Source organism: Chiroxiphia lanceolata, chromosome Z, assembly GCF_009829145.1.
Source record: "Chiroxiphia lanceolata isolate bChiLan1 chromosome Z, bChiLan1.pri, whole genome shotgun sequence".
NCBI lineage: Eukaryota > Metazoa > Chordata > Aves > Passeriformes > Pipridae > Chiroxiphia > Chiroxiphia lanceolata.
In genome coordinates this window covers 55125318-55146418 of record NC_045671.1, presented here as the reverse complement: position 1 = coordinate 55146418, position 21101 = coordinate 55125318, and the positions used below count along the sequence as shown (strand labels likewise).

General features: G+C 35.0%; 1 protein-coding gene and 1 long non-coding RNA gene across 8 annotated transcripts in view; one reads left to right on the top strand and one right to left on the bottom strand.

Annotated features, from left to right (window-relative positions):
* Positions 1–21101, bottom strand: part of TRPM3 (transient receptor potential cation channel subfamily M member 3) — a 418794-nt gene that overhangs the window by 132230 nt on the left and 265463 nt on the right. The gene's annotated exons all lie outside the window — the stretch shown is intronic.
* LOC116780124 lies at positions 5329–14575 on the top strand. Of its 2 annotated transcripts, none has more exons than XR_004354339.1 (5): positions 5329–5439; positions 6218–6267; positions 9407–9483; positions 10425–10495; positions 14491–14575. It is a non-coding gene; the product is annotated as an uncharacterized LOC116780124 (long non-coding RNA). The 2 variants fall into 2 exon arrangements; XR_004354338.1 differs by lacking the exon at positions 14491–14575 and adding an exon at positions 10673–10845.

Sequence of the window (21101 nt, the reverse complement as noted above, 5' to 3'; positions counted from 1 at the left end):
TCCTTTAGTAGTAATTCATAAACCAATTTAAAGTCCACAGGAAATTCATAAAGTGCATGCCATACTTGAATTTAGTTTATTCATAGCTTAGCTCCCTAGGTAAGTCTCTCTCTTTATTAACCTAGCTGTAAAATCCCACCAAGAACACTTTTTTTCCCCCCTTTCTTTACCTGAGCATCAAACTTGGTGTTTAAGTTTGTCCTGGAGGAAAATCTGCTTTCCACGTTTCGCCACTGCTGGTCATTGCTAATAACACATTTGTGAACGCTGAACAAGGCTCTTGCTCTGCCCCCAGCGCAGAGATGTGAGAGCCAGCAAAGCCCTTGCACCCATTAGCCGCTTGGAATGTGCTGCTGTGGGATTAGCCTCGTTAAGGGTTCAGTGGGCACTGACCCGTGGCCCCACAACACTGCTTGGTTTGAACATCTAATCTGACGCCTAAAGAAAAACAAATCCCTTGAGAGCTTGGATTTAGCTGGCACAAGCCTTGATGGGTTTTTTTTCCCTCTCTTTTTTCTCCCTGAGAACACGAGCTGGCGAAAGTGTGATAAGATGCTCTGACTTCTTAAATTCGACCCAGGAAAACCAATCCTTCAAAAGAAACACTGTAATATAGTAGAAAGAACCTGGGAACACAGGGGAAACTGTTAATCTCCAAAGAACAAAAACAGTGTGTTTATTGGGCAACTGTGAGAAATCTATACACAGTTGAAACATATTGCAAATAATCAAGGATGGCATTTTTCCAAAGAAACTGGGTTTTGTCAGCGTTTCTCACCACAATTGCTGCACTGTAGTGCATGTAACTTTTCAGAAAGTCAAAACCACAACCCTTTGTCTTTCAGAGACAACCAATTGCATTGTTTTCAGCATAGTTAAAAGTTGACTCTACAAATTTGGGGACTACTTCTTTACTGTACCCTCTTGATATTAACACTGATGAACAACCATTTCATATGAAAAATACTTAGATTTTTTTTTGTTTTTTTTTTTTTTTTTTTTTTTTTTTAGTACCTAACAATTATATATGTTTAGCTACTAACTTCAAGAGTTTTCCAAATATAAAATATTTTGACTCTTCCACCTCACTCTCCAAGTTTGGATTGGTTCCTCTCTACTCCTACATATGCCTACACCCCCTCCTTTCCGTATCAATAAGGGTCCATCTAATGCATGGAAAATATTCCTTCTACCCTTGGACAAATACACAACTACTAAACTATTCAGGACATACATTAGCTCTGATCAGCCCATGATGGCCAAAGCTGAGAATATGCATCAACTTTTAAACTTCTTACACCATCACACAGATGTGTTAAGAAGCTTCTGCTAGGCTGGCAGAATCCATGAGATTGTTTTTTTCTCTTGGTTCTCTAAGTTTTTTTGTGTAATACACATGCATGTATTTTGCAAATATTAATGTATACATATGGGTATATAAATGTCTTCCTCTGTGTATAAATATAAATATATATACATATAAAGCTATGACCTGGGAGGTTTCTGTACCAGAGACCATGTGCGTATCTTGTAAGTTCTCTTAAACACAGGATCAGACCAAAGATAATCTGTGGAGAACAAAAAAGGTAAAACTGCAACCAAGAAAGCAGCTAGTAAACAGCTCATTGAGGTAAAGAATAGGATTGGGGAGTCAGTAGGCAAAGACAGCTTGCATTTTAACATTGGGAAATTTGGTTTGGTTGAGATGGTGGAGAAGGAGTGAGGTGATGAAAGGAAAAGTTCTCATGACTGAGATGACTGAGTAAAAATCGTAATTGACTTCAAGTGAAACTTCAGTACTTGACAAGATTCTAGGGACTGATCCTGGATTCAGGTTTCAGCTTGCAAAGTAACCTGGGGCAGAAGCTACATCTTTGGCTCAAGAAATCAACAAAAGAAATGATGATTATGTTCATTTGCATGCATCACCTAATGGCACAAGGATGTTTTATAGAGACTTAAGCAGAGTTGACATATACAATTGATGCCACAGGTAATTACTAATGTCTTTGCCACAGCTAATTTAAAGAAACATTAATCTATGACTTTCTCTGGCAATGAAAGTACCAGTGCCATAGATATTCCTATATTTTAAGGAGTAATAAAGAAATAGCCAATACACAAAGATAGATATGTTTTTTAATATGGTGCAACAGCAAAATAGTGTTTTGAGTGGTCAATGCTGCCCATTTGATGCTACAAATGTACACAGTCTTTACATTTTCAACCCAGCTCATTGTTAATGAAACAAGGACTTAAAAGCAGTTAGCAATGACCCCAGTACTGGCTCCTCATAGAAGATGAGGGCAAATATTAAAAACTAATCAAGAACGGAAATTTTCTGAAAGACAAAATCTGGCAGATTTTACCATGTTATGTAGCTGGGATGCTTAACTCTGACCTCTGAAATAGCATTACTTCGAAAATAGCACTAAGATTTACAATTTTATAAAAACTAGTTATGTCAGTCACAGAACACAACCGGTGGCAGTTCTAACCCTCTGTTTTCCTACTTTGTTTATTTCTAACAAGTAACCAGGTTCTAAGACAGGTATTACTGGTGCAAGAGAGGTGTTGCTAAAAGCCTGTCTCTACCTCGCAATGGAGCAGAGCAGCTGGACAGGCAACAGAGTAATACTGAAGCAAATTACAGATGGGATTTGCAGGAGCATATGGTGATGGAATTGCATCAATGCTATTGCAAGCTGAAGTGATTAGTGTTCCTTAACAAGTTCCTTAAAATGGGCACTTGTACAAATTCCACTGGCTCTGAGTACATGTAAACTTCTGTACCTATAATAGTATGAAGGAAGGCAATACTTCAGTATAACCTCATTACAAGGTGTGCTCAGGCCGAATTTCTAATCTTCTTTTTCAACACTGTCCAATTATAAGCATTATAAATATTTTTATGTCTTTCTTGAAGCATTAGGAATTTACCTCTCTGACATTTAGTTAGGCATCATTAGAGTGTCCTAAAATGTTTCATTTTCTAAGACATTTATTAGTCTAACAGACTAGCAACTTAGAGGCTGGTAATCAAGCCTTTATCCATTAGAGCTGTACTTATGTGTTTTATTCTTTTTCTAACAGATTTCCCAAGCTCTTTATCATCAGATTTGTTACAAAAACTATGCTGAATTGTCTTGAAAATCAAGTTGTATGCGGCACAGAACAGGATGACATAGAATGCAGGGATTTATTATTACAGTATGTTACAGAATTTATCTGTTAGCATTGTTTACCATATTTAATTTTTATACTATACTTAGAAGAAATAAAGTAATTTAAAAACAATCAGGAGCTTTTCACTCAATAGTTTAAGATTTTAGTAATTATATCTGATATTTTTCTTACTGCAAGGACACAGAAGTGAAAATATTATTTCTCTGTTAATACTACTATGAAAATGTTTATTTAAGCTTTATATATTTTCAAGATAATATACAGAACAAGCACATGTCCTTATTAGCCATGCTATTGATAAATTAACTGGAAAGCTTAATGGAGGTTTTAAATAGTACTAGGGAGAATGATTAGAAAATTGACAAAAATATTCAGGTTCCTACAGACCTCCTCAAGATCGGCAGAAGTGCAAGGGGAAAATTCTAAAGAAAATGAAATTAAAATGAAAGATGTATTTTAAAGAACACTTTCAAAAAGTGTTTGCTTCTTATGGGCACTAGCATATGAAAGGAAGAATTAAGCCTATTGACTTCATTCATGAGGTATCTTTGCATACATGTTTATTATTTCACCGGATCTGCTGTGGGTTTAAAATTGTTTAAATAAGTAAATAAACCTTTTCTAGCATGAAAGCTCTACTTGATTAGATGATGGGTTCATCCAGACCACAATGAGGTCTCTTCAAGTGCCATAAACAGGTGCTAAAAAAAAGGGGAAAACATGTCAAATGTATATAATGCTTTTCCCTAAGAGTTTCTCAGCTAACAACTATTATCTGCTCATGGTTTTCCTGCATCGTTGTGATTTCCACATGTTTTGCAACCCTTTATGGGCTTTCTTCTACAGACTTGCCAGCTGATTTCTTGCAAATTTTCAGCATCCTTAATATCCTTGTTCCTGCTGCAGAGGGAATCAGTTCCTTCTGTTTGTTTAGAATGTGACTCCTCATACTTTCCCATGATGTTTATTGCTGAGAGAGGCAGTGAACAGTCAATTCCCATCCATTCTCTTCATACCGGTTTTCAAGGTTTTGAAAATGTGTTTTGAAGTAGGTTTTTTTCCTCAGATTAACCATTTATCAAGTATTTCCTCACACAGAAACCATTTGTTACTTTTTATCATCCGTGCCTTGCCTTCTGGGAGGAATCAGAACTGTGCTACAAGGGTGAACAGCAGATTTCTGTTGTGGTAGGTGGACATTCACCAGTTTGGTATCTAATTTTTGCCTAATAATTCCAATAAAAGATTGATTTGGTTTTCTTGATCACCACTACTGAGCACCTTCACAGAGATATCTAGCTTAACCCCAATATTTCCCTTCGTTGTAGCAAAGAATTAAAAATATTAATGGTAAAGAACTGCTATAACAATCAAGCTGTTTAAAACAAAGTCTAGCAGAACAGCAATAAACCTATATGATGTCTTAGTTTACGAAAAATGCAGCCTAAAATATCATAATGAAAAATGATATCTCAGAAGTCTATAGCTGCACATGCATAACTAAAAAGCATAATACACAGGAAATATTTTTCTGCCAGTGAGTGCTGGCAGATTATTTATCTTTTAAAATACTAAATTTGGGGTTGGATTCTGGAAATGATAACATTATTCCTACCTCCTCAAACTAAGGAAACAAAATAACCTTCACATTAAGCAAGATCTCACTACTGTCTTAATAGAAATCATGAGATTAAAATGCACACATAGGAGTTTTGCACTGCATCTAATTCTGGTCTGAAGTATTTGATTTCTAAACTATTCATTCTACCCCATAAATATATGACAGCTATAACATTATCTGCTCCTTCATTAGATTGAGATGGTTTTGTTAGCCACTGTGTGGGTGTTGAGCTGATGAAGGAATTAAAATTAAATGGTACATAATTGTATGGAAGGATCTAAAGGAATGAGGATTCTAGATGTTCCCCAAGCCTAAACATTCAAATGGACCAATTTTATGCCACTGTTCACATTTCGTCTCATCTAACAACCCTGCAGTTATTCACAAGTCCCTCTTGAACCTCCTGCATAATGCAGCCCCACAGGTATCTTTTGTCATAAGGCTTTGGTTGAGGTCATGGTTTCACTACCTCTAGCCTTCCTAAAAACACCATGCCAGATGAACCATGGTCCTCAGACTCTAAACTGTTAACTATCTCTGTGTCAGATTCATCAGCCTGTGCAGACTGTGTTGGAAGGTGGGAGGGGTAGCCTCCTGGATCACTCTTGCCATCTTTATTATACAAAACATGGGTAATAAATTGCATAAATCCTATATATATGCAGCTATTTAACTTCCTGTCCTATAACTTATGTTTCTTACTTTTCTTTTCCCAATGCTTTATGCATCAGATTTTACAGATTTCTGCCCTAGAAAACATCAAATAACAGAGAGATATGTTTTAGGCACGTGTAAAGCACCATGTGTCATTTAGATTTTGGTAGACAAATGGTGGCCTTGACAAGAGTGCTTTCAACATTAGCCTGTTTAAATATGTTCTTTTCAAGAGATGGCGGACTCACTCTGAATTAAGTTACAACAATATTTCTCTCACACTTGCCATTCAAATTGCATTTTAAAGAACTATTTCAGAATTTGTTTCAGATGCTATTTTTTGTTATACAACCAATTGTGACCTTTGATTTCAGTGATATGTTGAACTGAAAACAAATATACTACTGTAACTAGCTCTTAATAATACAGGGGAAAATTTAACAAAAGATGCCAGTGGCATACCACATACTACTACAAAACTGAGTAGAATCCTAGCAAGCCTTCACAGAGCTAAGGAAAGCATTTCTCAGCACATTATCAAAATGGATATTTTGATTTTGACTCACAGTTGCCTTTCCCCAAACAGGAGAGTGAATCAGGGAAGTGAAGACAAACTTATAGGCTTGAGAGTTTACATGCAAGTCACAGCTATTACTCTGTTGGTACAAAGTGGGAGTGGAAAAGCATTCAGACATATGATACCTTACAAGAAGTACTTTTCAATTTTGTTGCTTGTTCCTGCTTATGCCTGATCAGAACAAAAAGAGCAGATGGACTGCCAGGAAGAAGGTGGAAGCATCACTGAGGTGAGCAGGGGAAGAGAGAGCAGCCCTTTGGCCTCTGCAATGACTCCTGCAGCCAGGAGTACAGCAGCTCTTTTCCTCATAACCCCGTTTTGGAAGGTTTGGATCTTTCCACACAACTGCATCAACAACTAATCCTCTCCCAGTGCAGACCTTTCTTCTCTGCCTTGTCTGAGACAACGTGAAGGAAAATACTAGAAAAAGTCCTATGCTGCCTGATAGATCTTCTTCCATGCAACCCTTAGCAACCTTCATTTTCGGGGAGGGCTAGAGCAGAAAGCAGAAAAATATTTTGTTCCTTAAAAACATCCCGTGGACAGCTGCTTTAGCAAAGACATAGCAAATCTCTTATAAATCTGGTTTTGAGAAAGGAAACTTTCTCCCTGCAGTAAGTTACCTTCATTTTAGAAACACTCCCATGAGGTTTGGCATTATAATATTTTATTTCCTAGGGATTTTGGTGTTATAATTATAATCCAGGCTTATCTGTATAGTTAGCATTTTCCCCCTCTGTTAAGTACCCAGAGATTGCTGACATTTGATTTTCCTGAAAAATAACATCCAAGTTTCAAATGTCCACCTAATGCAATGTTTCAGCTCAGGAATAAATAAATAAATAAATAAGAAAAACACAACTAAAGTATAATCTAATGATTAAACTCCTGACTTAGTCAGGAGTAATGAAAATCATAGTAATCATAGTAATATGCTAATAAAAATCTTTCTTTTTCTTATAAAAATATAGTTCTGTTGTATTATCTACAGCATATTTGCATAACTGTGAGTAATGAAGTTCAAAATATCTGGAGAACATGAGCATTTCTGAAGCCATTCGGGTGAATGATCAATTTGAAGCACTGCCATATAAAGCCGGATTCAGCTATTGTGAACAGAAACTGTTTCTATGCACTTTGCTTATGCTTTAAACGTACAGTGCTGTCATGGAGGAAGCATGTGCAATTGTGTAACGATGCAAGCAGCATATTTAAAAGGTCACAATCCAGCAAATCCGAAATACTTTGACAGACCCTCATAGAACTACAAAGATTTCATACCTCTGTTTTCAGGTATGTTTCTCCACCAAAAGTTTCTAGCATTATGTAAGTCAATATTTTCTAAAATAAAGTTTTAGATTAAATATTATTTCCTGACCTACATTGTTACATCAATGTAAAAATCCCTCATGCAAAAGCTAGCAGCCTATTTATAGTTTTCTGATATTATTTAGCTCATAAGAATTCTATCTCATGCACATATCTCCTAGGGTCAAGAGACAAGAAATTACCTTTTATTTTATATCAAAGAATTTTCTTTAACTTTTTAGTTAGAATCACAACTACACATGAGAACTTGCAGGCCTTTGTCTATTACACTACTATATTGTTCACCCAGGTTATGTGCTCCAGTGTTGGTCACAGCTCCTTTACTCCCCTGAGCAATGCAACTTTGCTTTTTTCTTCCCTTTGTCAACAATCTATACTGATTCAACTTCAACTGAAAACCAAAGATCACTGTGATTAGTGCTACCAACTCTTCTCCCTTTCAGAAAAAAGCAGTCAGACCATTTGATCTGAGAGCCCTATAGCATTCTGAAAATAGGAAAATTTCAGAGAGATAAAATTAAAAAGTACATAAATCTATCACTTACATTTTGAGCCCAATTTTAGATAAGTGCTAGATGCAAGGTATTTTTTGCCATATAGCTCCATGTGTACAATAATTATTTGTCTTTTTCCCTGTGGACTGTGAAATTTCACAGGTTGTTCCTCAGCATGCATTTTCTTAATTGGCAAAGGAAGTAAAATCTTATCGGTTATATTCAATGCAATAGTTATTCCAAATGCTCTCTGACTCAAGTATGACTGACTGTAAAAGCACACCAATTTTTCTAAGACGCATGTAATGAAAGTCTTACCACGTTTTTTCTTTTTGCACATGTAAATCCATTATTCTTGTTTTCTCTCAATGTTTAGTCCTAACTATGTGGCTTAAATAAAAGTAAACACATAATATTTTTTAATAACAAAGCAACAACCACCAAATAAGATCTTATAAAGGTTCATGACTTTTCTTTAGGGTCAAATTAGAAGGAAAAGAATAGCTTTGAGGTAGAAATTCTTATTCAATCATAGACTAAGAAAAGAAGAAAACCATAGGAAATATAAGTTACATAGGTATTTCTCATGTTTCTTGCTTGATCTTAACAGAGGGTCTTACTTTAACAGGAATGCTGAAAAAAATAAGCTAGTATCTCAGTCTCAGTAAGTTTAAGACTTGGTTAAATCTGTTGAATCCCTCAAGAAAAAGACAGGATTTTAGTTTTAAATTCTTGTATAAGAAATAACTTCAAAGGTGACCTATATCAAAATTTTATCATATTAACCATGTTGTGTTTCAACACATAATTATGACTTACATTATAGATAATAGCAAATATTTCATTGGATTTTCCTTCATATTTTAATTTATGGAATTACCTTTCCTTGATGTTTGAAAGCTTTACTGAAAGCTTTTCAACCTGTTCTGGCTTTGAGTTAACAAGACTATTATGCAGTCCTACAGTTTCATTTCTAATATTTGAATTAATATTAGGATTACAATTTTGTGGTGAACCTGGGTGGGCCTCATTAAATCCCAAATCCTGCAAATTCTTGCTTGTGGACAACACAAACAAGTTTTATGACTGGAAAATTTGAAGGACAGGAGCCTAGCAATGAGGAAAACACTGCTTTCACATTGCTAGACTTCCCTGTGCTTTTAAGCACAACAGCTAATTCCTTTGTACTAGTTTCATGTACCAGTTGCCAGAAATGGTCTCAGTAAGAAAATCATGCTTCTTTCACATGCAATATTCCTTACATGCAATAACTCTTGGAACTGTAAATGTACATATGTAAGCATAAAACACAATTATGGTTCAGGACCCCGTTACACCAAACAAGAAGCAAACAGCAAGCAAGAATACACCAGCTGAAGCCTTGGAAAGAGATTCTGACTCATGGGCAAAAAGTTGTAAACTTTCATCACTCCACAACCCCACTCTCTGGGATTGAGCCCCATTTCTCTTCCACAAAATTTGAAATTAATAGTCGTGGATGATATCCACCTGCAGAGGATTAAGATTACTTTTGCACCATCACAGGAAACAGCCTGGAAAGCCATTTCTGTGAAGGCATTTGAACATGAAGATGGGAAGAAGAGAACCGACTCTACTTTTTGGTAGATTTTATCTTCTGTTTTTTCCTTTAGTATCTAGTAAAATATTTTCATATGAATAGACACGCTTTGTGGAACAACATTGTATGAACAGCATTGAAATATCTTCTACAGGCTAGTCAGTCCTTCTTCTTTCTCTCCCATAAGGGTTAACTGACTTCCTTAAACCACTCTTGATCTCAGTTTCAGATTATAGGCCCATGAAAATAAGTGTTGCTATGAGTCAGCTGGTCAGTCTGGGTAGTCATAGCTGACTCTTCTTTCTTGGAAAGGTATACAAGAGAAAGCAGAGCTGTGATATGACATGGCTTAGACCATGTAGTGCAAAACGTTAATACCACTCGTATGGGAAGCACAATTTTCACCCTGTTACCCCATGAATGTTGGTGGGTGGGGTTGGTGACTCAGTGAAAAGCCAGAGAGGAGTGCCAAAATTGTCAGTCTGCTCATCCAATGATAACAGCATTGGAATTTGAATCCCTAGACAAAGTGATTGATGTGAAATCTTCTAACAGGCAATTCAACTGGTTTTTGGGGGGTTGTTTTGTTGTGATTTTTTTTTTCCACTTTTACCTTCTGTGAGACTTGCTCTAGGATTTGAAATGTCAGAAATCAGAATACAAGCATATCTGAAGACCCTTATTCTTTGAGCTGGAAATACTTTGGAAAGCATGGTGGCATGTGCCTTTCATTAAATTAATACAAATCAAGTATTGTCTGTTAAAAGACAATGCAGTGCTTATAGTAATATTCTTGAACTTTACAAGGCTATTCAATTCTACATACACACAAATGTACATGTGACTGAGGATAAAAATCACTGCTGCTCTCCAGTGCTGTATGTTGAGTTCAGCTTGCAATGTTCCAAAGGATTCTGGAAGGAATTAAGCATGAAAATTGTGATTAATTAGAGCTTCTGAATTTAATGACTTCTCATAGCATAGAGATGGAACTTGAGAAGCAAGTCTTACTATTTGCAAAGTTGTGTGATGGAGGTCATTCACAAGGATGGCATGTAAGCAGTTTTAAATTACTTTCTTGTTTTGACTTGACTTTGAAATAAGGACTTTAATGTAATCATTTTTTTTTTAATATGCTGGATATTAGAATTAGTAAGAAAACAATCCAAACATCCTTTACATAAAAGAGGTTTGAGCAATTTCTCCTTTTTTTAAATTTTTTTTTTTTTTAGGGGGGAGTTTAAATCTCTTGGAATTTGACTACACAGCACATTCCAGCTATCTGCCCCAGCAGGCCCCTCTATCAGGACTTGCTGATTACTACTTATGCATTGTTTCAAAGTGAGCCCTTGAAGGCTTTCATTTAATACAGATTAGTACCTTTATTAAACAGTGGTTAATTGAAGCCTCTGAGTTCTGCTAAATATTGTTCAGTGAAGTGAATTAGTTGTTTTAATTTGTTGCTTTCTCACACAAGAAAATAACACTGAATGAAATAAACACTTTTTCCATTGGGCTACTGAGGGTAACAAAATTAGAGGGCTTTTAGCTTATGTATTTTAAACTGACATTTTTCTAACTTACAGAGATGCCTCTGGTTCAGCAAACTTAGATCCTATGTTGATCCTAATAACTCTCTCTTAGATGATTTAATTTCTAAAAAGAATAAATTAAGGCCACCATTAAGACTGTCTTATCAAGTGTATAACTAAAATCTGGCACTCTTTTCTCTGATCAGAAAAGGAAAAAAAACATAATAAAAATATGTGTTGGAACATTTTTATTTTAAGTTTAATTGTTTCCTTAAGGGTTTCTGTAAATAGTTTTTTTATGTGACAATATTATTCTCAGTTGAACAGTAATATTAAGAGAGATTATAAAAATTTATAGAATAATCCTGTACCCACTCCAGTCAGTAACTCATTAAGGAATCTTACTGACTCACTGAAGAGCAATTTTTTAAAAGATTATTTAGAAAATCTTAGAGCTCTAAATGAAGATGTCTGTCTCATTATTTTTCCCTTTTAACTTCTCAAGGAATAATAACTTAAAATTCAACTAAAAGAAAGAGTCTATGTGGATTTTACTACACTGTCTCTACACTGGAAATTCTTGCTTTAAGAAAAAAACTAATTCTTAGTAAGATTCGGAAAAGAGGACTAAGTAAAAGAAAATAACTCAGCCAAAGTAACTGTATCTAAAACACATGGAAAAATACCTCTGCTTTTATGAAAGTTGTGATAACAGAAAAACACCTATTTTTGCCAAGCAGAATTCCTCCTGGACTCAAAGGGGCAGTGAGGAAAGCTCAGTTCAAAGTCATACAGTGATACTTCTGATTGCTCTTTTAACACAGAGCTCTAGCTAGATTTGCAAAGCAGAGTGGAACAAGACTGCTGTGGTGGCTGCATACCACGGATATAGTCTGCACAACCATACTGGTTGCAGTACAGTGGTGGTCTGGTTACTGTGAAAGTTGTTCATTACCAACCTCACTTAATTTGTTACTATTGCTGTTGTCAACTCTGCTGTGTTTACCATATCCAAAATACTTCCAAATAAATAAACTTAGCAGCTTAAAAGTTCATACTCTAAGAACAGTTTAGACTAAATTTCCTAAATAAACTTCACACCAAGTATAAACAAAAAATAGTAATAAAAAAGTTTTGCTAGAAATTATTGACATTTTGCACTATTTCTAGCCAGATACAAGAAAGGAAAGAAACACTGTAGCAGAGATCACTTAAGTGAATTTCACAGGGAAACTCAGGAACATCCAAATTTTAGTTTAATCTTTTAAAAAACATTACATGAGGATTGCATTTGGCCAAACTTTACTTTTAGTTTCTGACAGGCAAGGCCACAGAAATAAGCGGTATAGTATCACTAAAATGCAGAGATGAATTTGGCCCTGAACTTGTCTGCTTTTATGTCAGTACTGGAAATGCTATTATATATCAGACTTCATTTATTGAATTTAGTGCTTTCTAATGTCACTCCCTAAGGCCTTACCAGGCAACACTCACGTGTATTAAAGTGGTATTAACAGCATTAATCTTTCTGTTACTTCATCCTCAGAAGAGGATCTGCAATAGGACATATGACAACTAAAAATGAGTTAATCTGATGCAACCTGCTGAAAATCACGGATTCATATCATGAATGAGGCTCAAATCAGCCACATGTGCTTGAAAAGTCTGCAGACAGGAGTGGCAGGTCAAGCCAGAGGGGCTAACGCTGCGGAGGGAAGCCTAATTTCTCACCAACCCCAAGGACTGCACTGTAGCACAACTTTTATGTCTCCTCAGTAACTTTACACCTTTTCAAAAGAAAAACAAATACAAACACTCCATCTCTGAGGATCTGAAGTGGTTTTGGCACTTCTTAATTAGGCAAAGAGAAAACACAAGAACTCATTGACAGGTTGGAAAGGTTGCAGCTCCAAGGGCACAGATTTTTGCATTAGAATAGGCACATCAGATCAGCAATCCCAAACCAACAGCGGTAGTAAAGAGTAACCAGATAACTTTGTCGGGTTTTCTGTACTCCTGCAGCTCTTGGAGACATGAGGAGCCGGTTGAGGAGATGATGTTTCTAAGTAAACATTTCAGATCAACCTCTGAAACTAGATCCTTCACTAGAGTTCCCCATTGATTGTCCCAAGTGTCAGTATTTTACAGTTGTCCATGCCTGCAAAATGCTCAAGATAGGGAAGAACCAGAAACTTGCATTGTGAAAATTGCATTGTGAAAATTGCACTGCAAGCCACAGAAGCACAAGCTCTGTTTATGAAAAATGCTCATCTCTGGGTTATCCTCTTGTGAAGTCACTTAATCAAGACTGGAATTTTATGTGTCTCTTTTCACTAAATTGCAGTTTTTAAGAGTCTGAATACTACCAGACAGTTTGCTTGTCCAAATGAAGAGTATGTAAAATAGCAACTATGATGCTTCAGAAAAGTAGTTCACAGTATTCTTTGGTTTAGACTTCCTTTTTGGCACAGATAGCTGGATTCTTTAATATAACTTGCATTTCTTTCATTTATATCATACAAAATAAAAAGTTAAGATACCTCTAAAAGCTTTATGGTCACTTAGTAAGTTTAAAACTTGGAAGCTACAGACTCAGAGCAGAGCTGCTTTTTGCTTTAAATGTCTCTCTCAACTTATAGAAGAATGATATTATTGCCTTATTCTGTATGCCAACGTTAACAGGATCTAGGTCACCTGACTTGCTATATTACATTCATATGCAGACAGCTAGCTAGCTAAAAGATGTGAAAACTATTTTTTATAGGGAATAAAAATTACAAGAGTAAACAACATAGAATAAAAATTGAAAAGATGTCACGGGATTTGAAAATTATCACAATACATCTTAAGTTTCTGAATATTTCATTCAGATTGTTATTACTCCATTTCCCCTACAGTTTCCTCATTAGTGTCTTAAGACTTCAAATGTAAACCCATTCAAATGTTGTGGGAAAGAACAGAGAAACAAAGAAGAAAAGAGGATATTTTACTAAGATATAAGCCCAACAGACTTGTAATTTTGTATCATAACATTTGCAATGAGAACAATTTATTCTCAGTTTAGTTTTTGATGATATCTTGAAGGTTTTGCCACTAAACACATATTGACATTTCAGCTAACACAACTTGGGAAAGGACTGGTTCTGTTTATTATATAACAGTTTCCAATACCTGAAAAACAGAAAAATCAGCAAATGTGCCAGAGGGATCATCCAGGGTAAAAATTTTCTAGTTCAAAGCACAAAAGCAGAACATTCCCCAGAATACCTTTCTGCTAAGGTGGGGTGGAGCTCATCTACGGAAAGCAAAACAAATGAATTCTGTATTTTCTTTTTAAAAAGATTCAGGAAAACCTGTGTTACCAGTTTCCGTGCACTCCATAGCTGCTTTTTCAGAGAGAATAATTCTGTGCTGCAGAAGACAGTGAAGACCACAACTATAAAACCACTTTCACCTTCTCTTTTAACAGCTGTGTTTAGAAATTATTTTCTTTCCTAAATGCCTTATTCCTTTCTCAGCTGCAACCAGAAAGCTGCCTAATTCTGACTACCTCTTACCACTGTTATGAGCTTTCCAAACTGAGTCAAAGAAGACTTCTGAGTGGTAATTTGGAATTTAATTTACTTTTTCTATAGCATTTTCTCTGTGTCAGTATCACAGAAAAATAAGACCCGTTATGAATCTTCTAAAAGGAAATTATGTCCCCCATGGTATACTTCAAAGTAAGCTTTATGCAGATTTCTCTCTTACTATTACCCACAAGTTCAACTTCCCTCTTACTGCAACAATGGAGAAAGAAAAATTTCCCCAGTAGCATGACAGAGTTTTGTTTAATCTGAACCTTTTCATAGGCAGGAAAACATTAAATGTACATATCCTCCCTCCATAATTATAAGTCTGCTCTGTTCTCATTAATTCAACATTTATCACTTCTAAGTTTTACCTGTAGTTACACTGTACTTAAATCCAGTAACCTGCAGATTTTTAAAGAGTTAGGTTTGAAACTTAACCCTCCTCTGTGGAGATATAAATCTAGCAATGTTCTGTATAAGCCTCAAATACCAGCATACCTGAGCCTTAAAATTAAGCATAGTCTATTTAATTCTCTTTAATGATATGAATGCAGAAAGCAAACCATGAAAGAAGTAAATATCACAGATTCGAAAAAGAATGTCTCTACACATACAGATTTAGTTTTGTTAAAACTGAGAGGGATTTTATTAGTATTTGGTTACTTAAAGATTTTTTTTTTGGTGGGGAAAAAAACCCCACAAATTGGTATTAAAAATATAGAACACCCCCCTCACCAAACATTTTCAAAACTGAAGAATCTTGAATCTGATTTAAGTTAAAAAATTTTGACTAGCTGGACTTGTTAATACAAAGTACGTTGTTTCACCCCAAAATATTTTGTCAATATTCAGAGGGTACATTTCTGTTGCTATTTAGTATAATTAATTGTTTGTGTCATTGGGAAGACTAATCTTGTTATCCACTTCAGTGGGCTGAGAATCTGTGATTAAATTTTATATTTAATCTGTGATTACTCTGTGCAGTTGTTGTTAAGACAACTCTACACTACAGAGATGAGCTGCTGCCAGAAATTAAAGGCCCATTTTGTATCTATCTCAGGTATTTGCAGCCAATCAGGTATAGTTTTATTATTTTCTTTGAAGGTGCTCAACTACTGTTAGCAACAAGTTAACATAAAAAACCCCTGACTTTATATCTAGGAGGACGTTTTTTAAGACTTAAACCAACATGACCTTCACTGAAGTCTCCAGTGACTATAACCAACAGATTGAGAAGTACTATTTTAAGGAAATATCTATGGTCTTGTCATTTTGAAAGACTGTGAAATGCAACAGTACAGGTACAAGTGGAATGGATGGTGCGGAGGTGAGTATATTTAGTGTAAAGCCTTCAAGACATGTAGAATCTCCAAAAATAGAAAAATCTATCACTAACTCACTCTCACCCACAAACGTTTAGTTAGAAGCCTGAGAAGGACTCTCCTAGTAGCAAATCATTTACAGAGCATTACCTATATGGCAATACACAGTATGCTTATGAACACAATGGAATTTTGAGAATTTTACATATTTAATGCATATGTATTTAACCATAGGTGACTCAACTTTTTATTTCCAAAACACTAACTGTCACAGATTTCAGTGCACAGGCAGGCAAGATTCTACCATTTCTTGAGATCTGATGTATTTCGGGTTTTTTAAAAATATTAAGTTCATATTTAGTAATTAGCCATGACAGCTTCAGGCCATAGCTTCAGCTGTGTTATTCAGCAAATATTTATTCCGTTGTACTAGTTATCCATTTCACTGCATGTTAAAAATGTTGCATATAATGATTTTAATCTAAGTGCCATATGAAAACTTTAAAGAACCTTAGATCATTAACAAGCATGTAGAGGTTGGTTACTACTAACTCCAGTTTTCAAAACAAACACTGCTTTGCAATTAGTATCAATCAAAAGACTGAAAAGTTATCCCCAGCCTTCAATCACAGATTTTCTCTTGTGACTAAATATACAAATGATTGGCATCTGAATCTAAACACAATGAGTCAAATTCAGTTTCAGTCTGTCTTGACTGAAGTGAGATTTGTGTGCTTGCATCAAAGGTGAATTTGATCCAAAATACAGAAGACAAAACAATGCGCCCAGACAGGCTTAATATCTTGCAAAATTAATTTTCTTTGTGACCCAATGTACAATGTTCTTCCCGCTGTATTAAATTTTTCAAGCCCTGGTTACATGAATGATTTATGCAGCCTTTGTGCAAGGTCTTTCAGGTAATCTTCTCGGGGGAAAAAAAAAAAAAGAAGCTGTATGCATTTATTCTGACCTTGGCCAGAAATTAATGTTCTTTTGTATTTGTGTCAAGGGAGACAACTGAAGGTTGTTTTTAAACCTCTGTTACTTATTTAATAGTAAAAATATTTTTCTCCGTGGACTTGACATGTTCCAAGGCTGTCCCTGTGTTTCATAATTGCTGGGCTCTCACTTCCAGAATGTGCAATAAACACATTAGCTCACTTTCAACACATTGTCAGAAAGATCTGAAGGGAATAGTGGTTAATTCTGCAAGACAACTTCAACAACATGTGTCTGTAACTATTTTTGGAACAGAAATCAACTTTGTTGGCTTAGGGTGATGAAAAATAAATGCAAACTCTCTATTGAATCTGGTTCAATATTTCAAGTGGCAAAATACTTGGGATTGCTTAGCTCAGAAATTTTAGTTCACCCTATTATATGTCTACAATCAATACATTCTAAATCAGCTGTTGAGGGGTTTGCTGGAAATCACGTAAGAATTCTTAAAATTAGATTTCTTCCCCTTAACATTTTAAAAGCAGCATATAAAGAGCAGCCAACAACAACAGAAACAAAAAAAAGTCAAAAAAGAAATTGTCCAAAGCTGTCCTTTTATGGTGGTGCTTTAGAAAGCCACAGACTTGACACAGAAAATTTGAGGAAAATCAGTATGTTGTAGTAGATATTCTGAGGCTGATATTGCTAGTTCTACTAGAGAAGAGAGGTTTTTCCAGTAGTACACGTTGGTTTCTATCCTGTTTCTCATTACTCGATTTCATGACGTGTAGGTGCATGGCAGACCCTTGCGCTCTTGTGCCCTGCTGGTCACAGGTGCTAACCTGTAAGGAGGCCACCTCACGTGTTGGAAAATGAAGATATGTGATGTTTTTGTGAAAATGAAGTAATATAATCTGACTTCATACACTCTACCTCTACCTAGCAAATTTGGTGAAATCACTACACTTAGTCTCTATCTGATATTTCTGCTCAGCTATGTAAATTTAGATAAATGGGTTAAAGTGTCTTACACTGTGCATTAAGATTAATTCAATAGCACACAAGACTTCAGTAGATACCAAGTCCTTCCTACTTCCCTTTATTTCCCTCCGCCAGTCTCCTCCACCATACAATAATCTAACAAATAAGCAAAAGGACACATCAATTTGTTTTGTTACAAATGAACAGTATTGCAAATAATTTTCCGAAAAAACTGACACTAATGTAGTTATAGGGACACAATCTGCTGCTTAAAGATTGGATCTGAAACTATAACAAAGTCATCTCTTGCAGAAAAAGTCGATTTTAATGGTGCCTTTACAGAGTTATGTATAGAAGAATTTCATAAATATATTGAAATTAACTACTGCCTCATGGCCTCACTATGGCTTGTATAATACCACCCTGCCAACTTTTTAATAAGCTCACACATTGAAAAAACTTTGTGTCCCTCTTTTCATACTGCTCAGAAAATTGAAATTATTTCACCGCGAAACATAAAGTCTTATTACAAGAGGGAGCTCTGGCCTTTTGAGAAAAATAAAAAGAAACAGGTTAGAATTTATGCTGAGAAATAATATTAGCAATTTTGCTTCAAATTCATTGTGAGCAGGATGTTTATCTAATGTATGCAGTACCAGCTTCAGGCTTGTGAAATAAATTGTCATATGTGCAAAAACTCATGTTTGTTGCTTTGCTAGCTTCAATAGAGATCTGAGATACAGTTCACCACTGACAAAATAACTAATGTCATTACTAAGCATGTGAAAAAGAACCTCCATCTTAAAGTAAATAAATTAGAAAATAGTAGAGACATGTTGTAAACTCTTTTATCTTTCACATTAATCTTCCTCTCCCTATATCACAGGATTATTTAAAATAAACTCTGGAATAAATGAAGTTATTGTGAGACATGGAAAATGTGTTAGAATTGAAATAAAATTAAGAGGAAATGGGAAAAAATAAGCCAGCAACTGAAAGACTTCATGAAGATAATTAGATTTTCATTTTAAAACCTTTAAAATACAATAAGTAGTGGAGACCATGGAGTGCACTTCTAGAAAATGTAATTCCATTATGAAAGATAGGTATTGATCAAACAGATGTATAACTAGCCTAGGAAGTACTGAATTGGTCAGCCTTGCAAAGGTAGTTTTACTACTGCATGCAGATATAGAATGACTGACTTTTTTTTTTTTCTAATTACTAAAACTTGATCATTAAAAGGAAACATGCAAAATCTGAACAAGGGGCTATTTTAGATGCTTAAGCATCTTTAAGAATCAGGAATCTCTTTTTTTTTTTTTAATTAAAAAATGTCTTCAAAACTACAGGTAATAAAAGCAACAGGTCTTAACCTGTAAAATGTAAATAAAGTCATTCCAGAAGACCAATTTTAGACATCTAAGTAACAATTATTAAGTCAAATTAAAATCAAGGCCACTTGAATCAGTGATTTTATTTTTACCGCTATTTAATTTTTTTCACCAACTTCAATTTCCTTTTTTACTTGGTTACACAAAGGAGTATATGAAAGTTTCTTCTTTTTGTATGTCTTAAATGCATAGCTTATCCTTCTCATTAATTCTCAATATCTTCACAGGGTTCTTCTACACGAAACACAGATATTAAAAGGCTTCACATAATATTTTATGGCTTTCTGCAAAGCAACTGTAAGGGGAGAAATGATGCCAACAATTGTGCAACCATGGGTTGCAAAATGTGAATATCTCAATTGGTCTACTGGACCAGAAAGATGAATCCATTTTTAGTAGTGTCACTTCTAATACATTATGGCAGTAAAGAAAAACTGAACAGCTTATTTTCCATAGATATTTTCAAAGCCTCAGAAACAACTGTTTGAATCATTCTTTAATTGTCTCTGGCACAGACTTCAGAAAGCTCTGTGCAGTCAAAAGTGAGAGTATTAACTGAATTTTGCTCTAGCCCACTAACAGTAACTATGATTCTAATAAAATATACGTGTCAACTTTATGCAGTACATAGTGTACTATGTACACCAAATAACACTGGAGATTAGTTGGAAGCTCCCCTCCACATGTCCTCTGAATTTTTACTGGAGGTGAACACTTGTCCCAATAAGGAGAATCCAACCCAGTGTTTTTGTGATGGCTTAGCTGTGTAACACTGGGATAAGTCAGAGCTGAACACCCATGTATTTCAATACAATTATGTGTCTTACATGCTTCACTACAGTTTTACTGATTAGCATAAATAATAATTTTCCTATGGTAATAAATTATTGTTCTGTCTAGGGAAAATATTTTTTTCTCTCCTTTCAAATGATGCATTTGTCATCTGTTAAAACTAGTTAGTGCATTTTAATATCTGAAAGAATTTATAAAATCAGAGATTGTATTTATAGTATTGCTTAATCACCTTGGCAGACTGAGTAATTCAGGAAAACATTTTTATTTGGAAAAGAATTTACATAAAATTCATGTTATTTTGAGATTTAGATTAATGAAGACATGACTACTGAATGAGTATGTATCAAACTTTCTGCCAAATCAAAAACCCAAGAAACTGTCTTTATGAATAGTTTTTGACTCTACAGAATTTATTCTTCCTCTTAAGGGAAAAATTGTAAGCTCATGTGTTGTGCCTCCCTTGGTCATATTGCAGGTTTTAACTCTGCACACATGAAAATAAATAGCAAACCAGTGGTCTGTTCTGCCCATCAAAAATCTAAAGGACTGAATGCAGCTTGTGGTCTGGTTGTTTCTTTTTACATTCTGTCAGTAAGAGAGTTGCATGTCAAATAAATTTAAAATCCATAGCTCAAGAGACTTGATACATAAGAGCTTGTGCTCAACGTATCAGTCAGAGACCAAGATGTATAAACAATTTTTAAATACTCTTATTAGGTCAATCTAGTTCTCCTGCATAAGAGAACAGTCTCTTTAAGTGAGGGCATTTCTAAATCAGATAAATAATTTTCTGAAGAATATATCTGTGCTCTTCAGGACCAAAATTTCAGATATTTTGAAAACTATTTTCCACCTTATCTTTAAGCAGAAAAATGACATATTTAAAAGTACCCTTTAAGAAAATTTATGTTTAGTACTATTGAGCTGATTTTTTCCACAAGTTTTACATAACAGTTGTCATGTCTCTTTCTTTATCAGGTTCTATGAAACTTAAGATAAATAATATAATGTGCTGTCTGTTCCATTACAGTGTACAACCCAAATGTTCAGAATTGAAAATTAGATACTTACTGGATATTTATATTCACCCTTTTCTATTTCTGATAATTTGTCTGCATTTTAATAA